The sequence below is a fragment of the Globicephala melas genome, chromosome 4, assembly GCF_963455315.2.
Source record: "Globicephala melas chromosome 4, mGloMel1.2, whole genome shotgun sequence".
Classification (NCBI taxonomy): Eukaryota; Metazoa; Chordata; class Mammalia; order Artiodactyla; family Delphinidae; genus Globicephala; species Globicephala melas.
In genome coordinates this window covers 52,746,878-52,759,878 of record NC_083317.1, presented here as the reverse complement: position 1 = coordinate 52,759,878, position 13,001 = coordinate 52,746,878, and the positions used below count along the sequence as shown (strand labels likewise).

The window sequence follows — 13,001 nt, the reverse complement described above, 5'->3', positions numbered from 1 at the left end:
ATCATTCATATACAGTACAATATAATATGAATGAATTTCAAAATATTCCATTGAGTGTAAGAAGCCAAATAATATACAAAATAGTACACGCTGTATGATTCCACTTGAAAGAAATTCTAGGAAATGTGTACTAAGGTATGGTGACAGCATAGATCAGTGGTTGCCTCGGGATATGCTGAGGGGTTTCTGGTTCCAGGAAAATAAAGGAGGGAGGGATTAGAAAGGAACGTGAGGGAACTGTCAGGGTAATAGGTATGTTCAGCAGCTTGATTATGATAGTGGTTTATTCAGATGTATACACATGTCAAAGTATATTAGATTGTACGTTTTGGATACATATAGTTTATTGTATGTCATTATACTTTAATGAACCTTAACACATTACCTAGCACATGAGAAAGCCTCAGTGAGTCTTCGGGCTTCTTTGGAGAGGACCCAATGGTATATATACTCTTTCCTTCCCCCACTGACAGTGGGTAGGCTGGAGTACATGACCATGAACTTTGATCATGCCCCATAAGACAAGTCATCATGATAGCATCTCTCTGAGTTTATTGGCAAGAAATTAATCTTCTAGCATCGCTGGGCTGTCTAGTGCTTGGCTGCAGTAAGTTAACTCTTGTATGCTATCCCGGCCCTGAAATCTGTCTGTGGGAGCCAGACTGCCTTTATACTAAGATTTCTGATGGACAAAATGACAGGAGCAGGATGCAGTGGGAGAAAACTGCAACCGGAATAATTTTGATAGGTATTTTGATTTTCAAAACTGAAGTGTCAGAATTCATCAGAGACCCTAGTTTCATGACTAGTTTTACATAAGTAGAGCATACTTTGATGATTCTAAAAGACACGCCTTTGTGACAGACTGTTGTGGTCTGAATTGTGTCCCTTCCAAAATTCATATGTTGAAATCCTAACATCTGTATCTCAGAATGCAACCAGATTTGGAGACATGGTCTTCAAAGAAATAATTATATTAAAATGAGATCATTAGGGTATCCTTATAAGAAGAGGAGATTGGGACACAGACACACCGAGAGTCAACACTCTGAAGACACAGGAGAAGATGGTCATCTATAAGCCAGAGAGAGAAGACTCAGGCAAAACTAACTCTGCTCACACCTTGATCATGGACTTCTAGCTCCAGAACTAGAGCAAATAAATATCTGTTGTTTAAGCCACTCCATTTGTGATATGTCATTACAGCAGCCCTAGCAAACTAATACACAGACCATTTTTACTGCTCTTACAAACTAACACTTTCTCTCTCCTATTAGTACCCACCATATAGTAAAGTAATAATTTTGCTTGGGAGTACTCATCATACCTATATATTTTTTTATATAGGCATGCAAACCGTCCTCAAAATTCCTCAGTCTGCTGTATGTGTCTCTATTTGTGATTTTTCCTTTTCTAATGCCTTTCTGACTTTGCCTGCTGCTAATTGTTTTTCTTGGAAGTGTTATTCATTCTTTGGCCTTGTACCACACTCATATTAGGAGCACAGAGTTTTCAGGAATCTTCCTCCTCTTTTCCGACGTGATCATTCTGGCTTACACGCTGGAATATTTTCCTCCCACTCATTAAGCTTAAGAATGTTAAATTTGTGCCATAGTGATCTACAAACCTCCCTTGCAAACCATCAAGCAAGTTGAAAATGAAACGTATGAGATGCTGGGTTTTTTTTTTAATTGGGAATTTTACCTGTCCCTTTACTTAATTAATAATTCAAAGATATGTTTTGGTGTCAACTTTGGTTAAATATTCATTGGCACCAAAACGAATAATTGAACTGAAAATTGAAAATAATTGAAACTGTGGCATCTTCTTCGACCACTGAATTAAGGCTTCCCAAACAGCTGTAACTTTGGGAGGTTCAGAAAGAGAAAAGAGAGGAGGAGAGTCTTAGAAGAGGCCGGAAGAAGCCAAAAGAGTGAATTTAGTGGTTAAAATCAATTGTTTTCCCCTTTGCAGTCATTTTCTGTATTTACTTGTTTATACCAGAGCCTTTAATGTTTTTTTGGCTACCTCACTTTATTAGTATTTTAGAAACTGGGACTATTGGTTATGTTAGAGACTCAAAGCATGATTCACCATCCTCCTATATTAGAATTACTTGGTGTGATTGGTGAAAATGCAAAATCCCTGGGCCCATACCAGACCTACTGAATCAAAATCTTGGAGAGGATATGGCTCAGGAATCTATTTTTATCATGCTTCCATTTCTCTTTTTCAGTCTGGGAACCACTCTCTTAAGTTCTGTGGTGGCAGAGGAAGAGTGATGGTGATAACATGTCCTATTTGAGAGGAAGGTGACAAAATAGGTGGAGCCCAAGGAAATGAGCAGCAAATAGAACAGGTGAGTCTGCTGGTATTCTGTTGATGTTACTGTGAACCCAGAAAGCATTGTGAGGCTGGAAATAACCTCTTGTTACAAATAAAAGGACTACTTCAGAACATGTTAATAGTTCAGAGTTCTCAAGAGATCAATATCTTTATGACTCGAGTTCAATATACCTATTTATAATTGAGTTTTATGATATTTAACAGTGATCCATGCGAATATTTTAGGCTACCGTACAGAGGCTGATCTTTTCCTTTAAAATCAAGAATTAGAATACATTAACTGCATAAAGTACTTTGAGCAAATAAAAATTTGGGTTTTCTGGTGTTTTCCAAAAAAAGGGGAGCTTTATCGGCAGAGATTTTAGAAATTACAAAGACATTTTCAGTGAAGAACAACGGGAAGTTAGCCACTAATTATTGTCTCATCTGAAAAACAATGTTACGACTCCCACTGATAAATCATCATATACTAGGTCAGCATTTGTTAATTCAGCTCTGTGATTCTCTGACTCCTGTGTCCACTCTGTAAGTCACTGTTAGGATTATTGCTTAGCAATTGTTATAAAAGTTATGACATACCTAGTATTATATAATTTTAAAAATTTCTTTCACTCAGTACCTAAGTTGTTCTTCATAGACCCAAGCCTCAATCTAGCATGCATTTCCTGATCCAAGTTACTACCTTGACAAGTCTTTAGGACCATAGCTTATTTGCCATCTTTACCCATGAAAGAGGGTTGGGGGTATTCCTACCTGCCGAAAGACTACTCTGATATCAATTAACTGCCTGGATTTCTAAAAGCCTCCTGTTTCTGAAATCCTTATGAATGTATCCCACCAGCTTCTCAATAGAACTTCATCCTTCAGTCAGTATTAGGCCCTTTGATACTTTCTGCCAGCTTTAATTACCAACTTTTTTTAGATGCCTGTATTAGGGCTCTCCAGAGAAGCAGAACCAATAGGATACACACAGACAGACAGACAGACTCACACACACTCACACACACACATTCAGAGACAGAGATTTATTGTAATCACTCATGCAGTGATGGAGGCTAGTGAGTCCAAAATCTGCAGTGGGGGCTGGTAGGCTGGAGACCCAGGAGAGCAAATGGTGCAGATGAAGTCCAAAGGCCAACAGCCTAGAGCTCCAGGACAGCTGATAGTGCAGTTCCATTCTGAAGGCAGTTTGCTGGAAAATTCCCTCCTACTTGAGGTGGCCAGTCTTTTTGTTCTATTTGGACCTTCAACTGGTTGGAAAAGACCCACCCACATTATGGAGGGCAATCTGTTTACTCAAACTTCACCAATTTAAAGGTTAATCATCCAAAAACACATAAGTTTTATGACCAAGTTAACACATAAAATTAACCATGACAGGGGCTTCCCTGGTGGCGCAGTGGTTGAGAGTCTGCCTGCCGATGCAGGGGACACGGGTTCGTGCCCCGGTCTGGGAGGATCCCACATGCCGCGGAGTGGCTGGGCCCATGAGCCATGGCCACTGAGCCTGCACGTCCGGAGCCTGTGCTCCACAACGGGAGAGGCCACAACAGTGAGAGGCCCGCGTACTGCAAAAATAAAAATAAAAATAAAAAATTAACCATGACAATGCCCCATACCCCAGCCACAATACTCTGCCCACTTGACTGGATTTCATCTCTCAAGTATATGATGGGTTCATTCCCACTCCCAGCAGCATCAGTCTCATACTAAAAGAAGGCTGAGTAACAGTTCCTAACTACTTCCAGTCTATCCAGTCTGCTCTAGGGAACCTAATTATGCCACATTATGTGGCAGCGTGTAAGTGTGCAGTATTTTAATGAATGAATTAATGACATAAAGTAACATCACAAAAGATCATGTCCATTTCTTACATATTCATGCCATTTTACAGTTTATAGAAGACTCATGTATACAATCTCATTTTTAATTCATATATATATAGATAAAACTTTCTGATTCTGATTTAGCAAAACATAAGAGCCTAATTTCTCTAGGAGCACAAAGAGAATGGAGAGACTTAGTCTGGCTTTGGGATGTGGGGTAAATAATAGAATGACAGGGTATACCACCGGTTCTCGACATTTTTCCCCTGGTCCACATTTGACAACGTCTGGATGCATTTCTGATTGTCACAACTGGGGATACTACTGGCATCCAGTGTGTAGAGACCATGGATGCTACAAACACCCTAGAATGCACAGGATAACCCCCACAGCAATGAATTATCTCCAGCCCCAGATGTCAACAGTACAGAAGTTGAAAACTCATGGGGAAAGACTATAGCATTTGAACCGGAACTGAGAGAATTAATAACGTCCAAATAGCACAGATGGAAAAATTTTATTCCAGTCAAAGGGACTGCCATAAACAGACAAAGGGATAACAAAATTTGGAGGTCATTTAAAGAACGTGAATAGTCAAATTTGTAAGTGGAGAAGTGAGATACGGTAAGTTCAGAAAGGTGGGTTGTTAGGGTTTAGAGCAGTGCTTCTGAAATTTTAGCACATTGGAATCACCTGGAACTTTACAGCATTCACTGGAACCCATCCCCAGAGTTTCTGATTCTGTATCATTGAAATGAGGTCTGGAATTTGAATTTCTGGCTAGGTGATGCAGATGCTCCTTATCTTTTAAGATCACTTTTAAGAACCAGTCTTTAGAGAGTCGGAGATGCCTGAAAAGATGTCAGGAATTCAATTTCTAGGCAAGAAGAAGGCCATGAATTGGAACAATTCTTTAGGAAGATTACTCAAATAGCAACATATAGGACACATGGGATTAGGGAGAGAGTCAGTACAGAGAAACAAACCAATTGAAAGTCACTGAAAGGCTTGAATCCCCCTGCATCAGTGACTTGGGAAGCCTGGGAGACCTGGGGCAACGTGCCTCTCTATACATACTTCTCTCTTGACCCCAGCTGTGTAATTATGGTTTGCCTGGAGTTTAGTCTTAGCCCATTATGCACGATCCTTGGTTCTTTGAAATGAATCTCCTGGGATAAACCATAAGCTGATAGTGTTCAGACAGGCTGCCTGGGCTGCACTTTATAAGTGGGATTGAGGTCACAGAAGCTAGGTGACAGGGCAAGTAGAAGCTCACTTAGATAACCAAATCACTTAAAATTGCATTTCTTTCTGGGTCAAAAAAAAAGAGCAGAGATATTTCCTCTGCTCTTGCCTCATCCCATTTTCCAAATTACGCTTAAGAGGTTTGGATAAAATTCATACGTCAAAAAGCCTTTTTGCAATAATGCAAAATTTAAAGGCCCTGTCAAACAGATGATCTGTTTCTAAATCACACATGATACCTCGGAATTCCAGCAATCAGAGGAGCTCAGTGTGCACTGATTAGAATGCTTTTCCAAACCCAGTTTTCTCTTGTTGGCTGGAAAGTGTTACTTGCTTTATCTATGATGCTTGGTACTATCAGCCCTAGGGGAAAGGAAAAAAAATGTTCCTTCTAAGCAACTGATCTGACCCTCCTGAGGCTAAGGAGCACTTATCAAGAAGCAGAAATCCTGCACACAAGCCAGCTGGAGGCTCTTCCCTCTCCTGAGGGTCCCTGCTGCCTAAGGGCTTCTAAACACAAACAGAAACTGGAAAATAACTGGACAAATGGGACACACATCAGACATATGTGTTCCATCATTCATTTCCAAGCTTTTTACCCTCATTCCAATAAAGGAACTACCTATTTTTTAACTAGTGGTGAGACTAGCATCTTCTAACCAGAAATCCCGCCCCACTCTTGATCACCTTTTTTTTCCCCTTCAGAGATTTTATGATCTGTAACCCCTCTTTTTTTTTTTTTTTTGCGGTACGCGGGCCTCTCACTCTTGTGGCCTCTCCCGTTGCGGAGCACAGGCTCTGGACGCGCAGGCTCAGCGGCCATGGCGCATGGGCCTAGCCGCTCCGCGGCATGTGGGATCTTCCCGGACCGGGCCATGAACCCGTGTCCCCTGCATCGGCAGGCGGACCCTCAACCACTGCGCCACCAGGGGAGCCCTGTAACCCCTCTTTTAAAGTATGTTTTTCCTTCCTTTTGCCAGCTGCTCAGCATCACCCCACACTGCTGCAGGATATTCACTTTCTTATACTCGACAGTTACTGTGGATATGTTAATAAACGGAATACTAACTTGTTTTTTAGTAAAATATAAAGTCTTGGCCTGGAGCTTCAAGTGGGAAAAAAACAAAAGAAGGAACAAAGGAAGCAATGTGGGCAGGAAGAAAGAAAGAAAGGGAGGCAAGGAGAAAGACAATTAAAACTGCAATGTACAAATATCACAATTTGTCCAAAACTCTTCATTGACACTAGGGGTACTTATTGCTAACTGTACGGCCCCAGCCCTAGGAATTCAGATGCAGTAGGTCTGAACTGCGTCTCTGGGATGCACATTTGTAATGTTTTCCCCAGGCAGCTCTGATGTTGCTAGCCTGGGGAACCGTCACCTTGAGCAGCTTTGCAGGTTTAGATTGTCCCTAACAAACACTGTAAACAGCCTGTGCTTGTTGTCAGGATTTGCCAGCTGAAGGGAGGGAGGGATGATAAACAGCAGCTGTTTAGATTTGAAATGTCTGGGGGAATCAGCACAGGTGGTGGGATATTTACCAGACTTCTGCTGACGCTCCGAACACAAGATGCCCGTCTGCTGCAGGCACCCAGGCAGGCCATTTCCCTGTCCCCTGCTTTCTCAGACCCCTCCCCACTTTCTTGTGCAAAAGCCTTTTGTTATAGACTGAATGGTATCCCCCCCCACCAAAATTCATAAATTGAAGCCCTAATCCCCTGTATTTGAAAATAGGATGTATAAGGAAGTAATAAAAGGTTCAGTGAGGTCATAAGAGTGGAGACTCGTTCCTATAGGATTGGTGTCCTTACCAGAAACGGAAGAGACACCAGAGATCTTTCTCTCTCTGCAAGAGCACAGAGGAAAAGGCATGTGAGGACGCAGTGACACGGTGGCCATCTGCAACTCAAGGAGAGAGGCATCACCAGATACCAGCCCTTGCTGGCATCTTCATCTTGGACCTCCAGCCTCCAGAACTATAAGAAAATTAATTTTTGTTGTGTAAGCCCCTCAGTCTATGGTATTTTGTTGTGGCAGCCCAACTAGCCTAATATACCTTTCTTCATGGTTCATTTAGGTATTCCTCAGTCAAGAGACCCTCCTTCTAGGCCGTAAAGCCCTAACACTACTTCACTGCTCAAGTTTCAAGGGAATTCAGGTCCCAGAAAAACTGCGGGATATGACTCAAGAACGCTATGGAACTTGGGGCTGGGGATAGAGAGGTGATCCGAACTACCACACTCTTTCAGTTATAACACGAGTTATAAACAGGAACTTGCTGTCTTGGCTTCTAACCTGATTGCCTTTTTACATTGTTTATACAAGAAAATACATTCCTTAATCCAGGAAGCTAAGTTTTAGCTAACTTTTCTAAGTCTTAGATTGGTTCTTTTCCTGGTGATGGCACTCCCAGGAGTTCTGGGACAGTTCTGATTAAAACATTACATTGCTTTTTCCTTATAAATATATTTATACTTATCAAAGCCAGGATATATAGTCATTGTATCTATGATAGCTCAGTTTACTCAGATAATTGCTGAGTCCCATATATGTGCCAGACAGTGTTCCAGACACAGAAAAGCAAAAGTGAATATGACAAAGTGAAGAGACGAACAAAAACAAGGAAATACGTATCAATCAGATATTGATAAATGCTACAAAGAGCATGGGAAGGAGAATGAGGGGAAGGGCCCTAGTTTATGCAGGGTGATCCAAGAAAGCCTCTCTGATACAGGACATTGCAACAGAGACAGGAAGGAAGTGAGGTGTCCAGCCATTTGTGCCTCTGAGCAAAGGTCACTTCACAGAGAGGGAGCAGCCCAAGAAAAGCTGCCTCAGCAGGACCATACATGGTATTTTTTAATAACAAGGAAGGCTATGCAATTAGAATGGAGTGAGGAGAAGATAGATCTATCTGAAGTCCTGGAAATGGCTAAGAGTTCATGCAAGCTCTTCTAGGACATTGTAATGTTGTCTTTACTCTGAGTTAGGTGAAAAGTCATTGGAGGGAGGAAAGCAGAAGAGCCATGTGTGTTTCAATGATTTATTTCTTGTTATGTGGAGAACAGTCTGCAAGGGTGAAGAATGAGAGAGATTAGCTAGAAGGCTATTGTATTATTGATAGATGACAGTGATTTAGACTAGGATAGTGGGAATTGGTCAGGTATTAGATATGTTTAACAGGTAGAAGCAACAATCTTTGCTAACAATTAGATATATTATGTCAGATAAAGGGGAAGAATAAAAAAGTGGGAATTTGGTAAATCTAGTAGACATCTAGATTCAACCACTTAAATAAGTGGATGCATCTATCTGTCTATAACAATTTACAAAAATTACAAAACATTAACAATAATCATCTTTAATGATGTAATTATAGAAAATATTTATTTGCTGTATCTTGCCTAGTTATAATGAAACTGTACCACCTGTATAATTTTTAAAAGTTGCAGATACATGAAAATTTTTTCCCTGGTCATTTTAATTTTATGGGATTTAAGATAACATTTCTATTGCAAGGGGACCTTTCTAATTTGTGAGATTAAAGAGAGCAACCTAAAGTAATTGAAGCTATTCCTTTATTTTTTTAATTTGGAGATAAAAGACACTAAAAGTGTAGTGTGTGTTCAAAGGCCTTAGTGATATTAGTTTTCAAATGCGGTAGAAAGTTTTGGCTGGTGAATGAAATAAAACCATGAGAAAAGAAAAATAGGAATAGGGTACGTAAAGCTTTTTGAAAAAAGTTTCTTCTTTTCTTATAGAGCATTTCCTCCAGCAAATCTTTAGATCCTAGAGATAAAATCAAAAGCATGACTCAGTTTCAAAAGTGAATGCAGCACCCTTTAAACTTTGAATCTTGTCTTTGTGTTTTTATAAGTAATATATATTCACACACATCTATAGTACTTGTATTCATGCCCACCTGGTTTGTGGTAGTTTTATTAGCATTGATGCAGGAGAAAAGACTCATGAATATCAGATATCAAAGATATGGGACGCTTGATAGACAATGAAGAAGAATAATAGGCTTATCTTAGATGAATATAAAAGCTTTATTTTGAATACTGTGTAATATTTGCAGACTTTTTTTTTTTTTTCCAAATCTTTATGTATATAGCTTCATCAGCAAAAGAACTTCACTTGAATGGCAGGGCTATTCTTGTTTTAAGAACTTCTTAGTAAGTTATATTTTTAGTATTAAAAACTAATACAGGCCAAAAAAAAACCCTATAAAAATATTCCTTAAAATAGTCCTAATATGACATCTAAAAGTCCACTTAATTACATTTCTCTTGAAGAAATAAAATTATATTAATCTTGGGAAATGTATATATCAGTGAAGCAATGGATACATGAAGGTAAAACTTTTAAAAAATAATGGTTGGAAAACAACATCAGGTTGATATTTTTAACTAAATGTGTTTCTTACAGAATTGAAGGGACTATTAACTGAATCAACACCATACCTGAATTACAGATCATGTAGCACTGAGGACGCAACACAAAATTGTATAAAAATAGGTGTGGCGTCAAGCTTCAAACAGAACTCAAATAGCCAAATTTTAAGGGAGAAAAGATACATTAACTCAAAAATATTATCGAGTATCGTGAGGATAGTATAATCCGAAATAAGGTTTTAGAAAGGAAAAAAAAATCATATTACAACAAAGTGACTTTTTAATAAGTAAAATAAATAAATAAATAATAAAAAGCGATCTAAATATTTTCCTTATTTTTTTGTGGGAGCAGAAAAAGAAGAAAACAAAGACAAAACACTAATTGCAGTAATTCACAATATTCTGCTTGCAAAATGAATTTACCAACATACACCATATATTGGGCCATCACACAAATTTCAATAAATTTAAACAGACTTAAGACATATAAATTATGATCTATGATATGATTATAATAGAATTAAATTAGAAATTGACAGCAGAAAGATCTGGGAAATCCCCAAATATTTGAAAATGAAGTAACACATTTCTAAATAAACAATAGGTTTAAGAATAAATGAAAAGGGAAATAAAGTATTTTTAACTAAATAAAAACATGACAAATAAAAATTTGAGGATGCAGACAAGTGAGTGGTTATAGAGAAATACATATCACAAACTCCCCATATTGGAAAAGAGAAAGGTCACAAATAAATGGCCTTAACTTCCACCTTAAGAAATTAGAGAAAGAAGAATAAACTAAACCCAAAGTAAGCAGAAAAGAAGGAAATAATCAACATGAAACTGGAAATCAAAAAACAAAACCCAGAAAAACAATAAAGAAAATGAGATCAATAAAATGTATAAATCTCTGCCCAGAATGATGAAAAATAAAAGGGAGAAAACCAAATTACTGGTATCAGGAATCAGAGAGGTGACATCACAATTGATTCTGTAGGTATTAAAATAATATTTTAAAATATTACAAACTACTTTAGGTTAATAAATTTAAAAATTTAAACTAAAGTGGACGATTTCTTTGAAAGATACAAATTACCAAAGCTCAATCAAGAAGAACAATATAAACAAATAGTTTTGTATCTATTAAAGAAATTTAATTTGTTCTTCAAAACATTTCCACAAATTAAACTTCCAAATTGCTTCATGGAGAAATTCTACCAATCAGTTAAAGAAAAAATAATATCAGTTCTACACATGTCTCCAGACACTTGAAGAGGACAGAGTACTTGCCAAATTATGCATTGAGATCAGCGTTAACTCCAACAACAAACCTAGACAAAGACATTAAAAGGAAAGAAAACTGCAAATTAATACCCCCGATGAACATAGATATAAAAATTAACAAGTTTTAACCAATCAAATTAAACAATATATAAAAATGATAATAAATCATGACCAAGTTTATTCCAAGCATGTAATGTTGGTTTAACACTCAAAGATTAGTCAATATTTTAAGACATCTGTTCTCGCCAACTTGATCTATAGATTCAGTGCCATCCCACCAAGTTATTTTGTGGATATCAACAAACTAATTCTAAAGTTTATATAGAGAGGCAAAAGACCCAGAATAGCCAACACAATACTAAAGGAGAAGAACAAAGTTGGAAGATTGATAGTACCTGACCTCAAGACTTACTGTAAAATTACAGTAATCAAGACAATGTGGTATTGGCAAAATAATATGCAAATAGATAATTGGAAGAGAATAGAGAGTCCAGAAATAGATCCACATAAATATAGTCAGCTGATCTTTGACAAAGGAGCAAAGGTAATGGAGCAAATATAGTCTTTTCAACAAATAATGCTGGAACAACTGGACATCCACATGCAAATAATAATAATAAATCTAGGTTCAGAACTTACAACCTTCACAAAAATTAACTTAAAATGGATCATAGACTTAAATATAAAAAACAAAACTCCTAGGAGAAAACCTAAATGACCTTAGATATGGCAATGAATTTTTAGATACAACACCAAAGGTAAGATCCGTGAAGGAAATTGATAAGTGAGATACTAAAATTTTTAATTTCTGCTGTGTGAAAGACAATGTCAAGAGAATGTAAAGACAAGCCACAGACTGGGAGAAAATATCTGCAAAACATTCATCTAATAAATGTTATCCAAAGAACAGTTAAAACTCAACAATTAGAAAACAAAGAGCCCAAATAAAAACTGGGTCAAGGGCTTCCCTGGCAGCTCAGTGGTTGAGAGTCCGCCTGCCGATGCAGGGGACACGGGTTCGTGCCCCAGTCCGGGAAGATCCCACATGCCGCGGAGCGGCTGGGCCCGTGAGCCATGGCCGCTGAGCCTGTGCATCCGGAGCCTGTGCTCCGCAATAGGAGAGGCCGCAACAGTGAGAGGCCCGTGTACCACAAAAAAAAAAAAAAAAAAAAGTGGGTCAAAAACCTCGACAGACACCTCAACAAATAATATATACAGATGGCAAATAAGCATATGAAAGGATGCTCCATGTAATATTTCACTGGGGAAATGCAAATTAAAACAATGATATACCACTATACGTGTATTAGAATGGCCCAAATCCAGAATGTTGGCAAGGAAATGGAGCATTCATTGCTGATAGAAATGAAAAATGGTACAGCCACTTTGGAAGAAAGTTGGGTGGTTTCTTGCAAAGCTAAACATGCTCTTGCCATTTAATACAGCAATCATGCTCCTTGGTATTTACCCAAAGGAGATGAAAACTTACGTCCACACAAAAATCTGCACTTGGAAATTTTAAGAGGTTGTTCAGAATTGCCAAAGCTTGGAGGCAACCAAGATGTCCTTCAGTAGGTGAATGAATAAATAAACTGTGGTACATCCAGGCAATGGAATATTATTCAGCACTAAAAAGTGAGTTATCAAGCCGTGAAAAGACATGGTGAAATCCTGAATACATATTACTAAATGAAAACAGCCAATCTGAGAAGGTTACATACTATATGATTCTAACTATATGGCGTTCTGAAAACACAAAAATATGGAGACAGCAAAAAGATCAGTGGTTTCCAGGGATCGGGAGCAGTGAGAGATGAATAGGTGGAACACAGAGGATTTCTGAAAATATTTTGAAAATATTTTATATGCGACTACAATGCTGCATACATGTCATTATACATT

General features: G+C 38.2%; 1 protein-coding gene across 1 annotated transcript in view; it reads left to right on the top strand.

The window, feature by feature from the left end:
* The window catches only part of CBLB (Cbl proto-oncogene B), a 410,825-nt gene that overhangs the window by 104,423 nt on the left and 293,401 nt on the right, over window positions 1–13,001 (top strand). Inside the window, exon 2 of the mRNA XM_060298032.1 lies at window positions 2,237–2,359. The gene's annotated coding sequence lies outside the window, so the exon portion shown is untranslated. The remainder of the gene's footprint in view (window positions 1–2,236; window positions 2,360–13,001) is intronic.